Genomic DNA, 3,019 nt, shown 5'->3' with positions numbered 1-3,019 from the left:
TTAAACTTTCGGACAGCCTTCCTGAAGTGGCTTAGAGTTTCAAACTCCATCCCAACCTCCAACCGCACCTGGCTCACTGGGGCATCAGCATGCTCTGAGGAAAAACTGGCGTCTGGTCAGTATCCTCGTCACTTGCTATGTTATGCAATTCCTCTAATTCATAGCAATGATGTCCAGGATTTTTATCAAAGAAATCATCCTCATCAACAGGGACGTAGAAGGTTGGAGGCTTGTCCGGATCGGGATTTGGGATGAAAGACTGGCCTGTAGGGGGGCCTCTTAGTTGATCTCCTCCTGTTCACCTTTGGCCTTCCCTGAACCTCATCTGAAGGATTGCTCTGATCATTCTGAGGAGTCCTATTGGTCTCAGAGGGTGGGACTGTCTGATGGATTGATTGTGAGAGTGGATTCCCATATGGATGTGGGGTGTATTGGGTTAGTTGTTCTGACTCAAGAGGTATAGAGACATTGGGTTCAGAAGAAGGGACTGAGTCTGAACAAGTAGTGTGTGTTGGTTGCTGATGTTGTTGAATAGGTGGCTGGGAAGGTTGGGACTGAGCTGATAGTGGTTTATCTGGTATGACAGGTGTTGGGGGAGGCTGAAAAACCTGTCCTACCTCATCAGAAACTGAAAGTTGTGGGTCTGCTGTCTCCTGGGCCATATTGATATTGTCCTCTTTTTGGGCCTCAAAACCAGCCTGTTTATGTGCTTCACAGGCCTCTTCCCTGCTCTGGGCCTCACTCCTTTTTTGGTCCTCCATCCCAACTTGCACATTACGTACAATTTCAGCATCATCCTCATCTTCCACTACTATCAATCTTCTTTTTAGACTCTTTTTTGGAGTTGGAACCCTTTTAGCACAACGCTTTACTCTCATCTTTGATGGAGTCATATTGTTCTCCTCAACTAACACGGGCTCATCCACCGGATGCTCTGTATATACATTTATTCTCTTACTGTTCTTCACAGCTGCCTCATACATCCTAACTATATCCATGTCAACCCTGAGGTCCCTCAACCCATCATCAAGCTCCTTCCCAGGTTCTAGCCAAAAAAAAAATAGTAACAGACGTATATCCTATGTCCTTCAACAAATCAGATACAAAAAAATCATTTAAGGTATCAACATTAACCCTCTCTATCTCTGTGACTTCACCACCAACGTAACTAAGCTTCCCACACGGCCCTCTCTCAAACCGTCCTCTATGATTAATACACAGTGTTATATGGATGGTGGTCATTCCTAAAAGTGAAATAAACCAACACATTCTAAGAAAACAATACATGTTACTACATCTAACACAAACCATAAATCAATTAATTAAGCACCTAACACAAACCCTAAATCAACTAATCAACTAATTTAGCAATTCTCAAGCACGATTTGATATGATAATGTAATCTGTCTAACTAGTCTCAATGACATTTGAAATTAATCAACATTGGCAACGACATACCTCAACTCTCTGCCGACCAAAGGGAGTGACCTCTACAACGTCGACGACGAAATTCCTGGGTTGGAGCTCTGCTACCTATTCCTTGCAAGTTCCTCTTCCACGTTCTCGTTCTGATGGCTCTGTTCTGCTCCGAATGCCTTTTCCGACTTGGGAATGACAGCGTTGAAAGCCGTAGCTTCAGGGTGATGGCTTGGGAGTGTTCCAGAAGTCTTCTCCGACTTGGAAACAAAACGACGATCTCTGCTAGGACATCAGCAAAGTCCCATGAAATTCTCTTCAATCTCCTATCCCTTACTAAAAAAAATTGTTTAATTCCACGTGGATTGGGCTTTGGGAGGTTTGGAGAGCCACGTAGGACGCTACAAACCCGAAGCAAGTGCCAACCCAAGCCAGACTATTTTTGTCACACGGAGCCAATCTCTCATGGTTACAAAGTCAGTTTCCATCTACGATGGGTACAAATGTCAGCGTTCTGAACTCTCATAGGTACAAATGGTCAATTATTCTTTTTTTGGTGGAATCATGTAAATTTTTCCATACCATAATTTATATGGGTTATTTGNNNNATCATCATATTTAACTCTATTATAATTTTTCAAATTTTAAAATTATTTTGCCAAGTATAATTACTGTTTATGTTTAGTAAAAGTTATTTCTATATGTTACAAACTTGCAGTTATTTTTTCAAAATAGATAAGTTACTTTTAAAAGGTAAAATATTACAAATCGATCCTAATTTGGTTAATGCTGACTAATATCACAGCATTATTATAAAGAGTGATCCAATGAAACAAGTAGAATAAATGGATAAAAATGCAAAAAAAAATATTACATCAATTATAATAAATATATAATAAAATTAATTTTTGTCCCAAATCTGCATGTATATATACTTGTCTCATACCCATCTCACCGGAAATAGATCCTCTCCAGTTTTTCCAACACTTGACAAAATACAGTGCAATCTCTCACTTTTGATTTTAATAGTGGGACCAGAAATAAATAAAAGAGAGAAAATGTGGTGAATGGTTAGATTAAACATTGCACACCATCCAGTTTTTTATTCACGGGAGAGGATCCACTTCCCATCTCACCCTACCTAGCCCTGTATCAGAATCCAATTAATTTATATATATATATATATATTTTTTTTTTTTTTTAAATTTATACCATAAAACTAAACAAATTGAACTGAATTAATCAATAAAATTTTAAACATGATTAAGTACTTCATTAACATAATTAAACACTAAGATAATCATAAATTATTTACCACTACACATAATATATAGAAATAAGCAGGTCTTACACATAAATACATACAGAACAGGCTGGATAACGAAGCGGGACCGTCATTTTTTTTTTGTTTTTTTATATCTTTTGGTGTATTTTAGTCCATTTATACTCAAATATGTTGAAGAATTTCCTTAACTAACTCTTTTTTGCACTACCTATATAAATTAATGGTTTTTTTTTTCTCGCATGGTCTGCATTTCTGTGTGTTTTAACTTTTACGAGTCATTATCAAATATATATAACAAAATTAGAAAAAATTGAGCCA

This window comes from Arachis ipaensis, chromosome B07 (genome assembly GCF_000816755.2).
Source record: "Arachis ipaensis cultivar K30076 chromosome B07, Araip1.1, whole genome shotgun sequence".
NCBI lineage: Eukaryota > Viridiplantae > Streptophyta > Magnoliopsida > Fabales > Fabaceae > Arachis > Arachis ipaensis.
The sequence above is the reverse complement of the archived record's forward strand: the minus strand, read 5'-3'. Positions refer to the sequence as shown.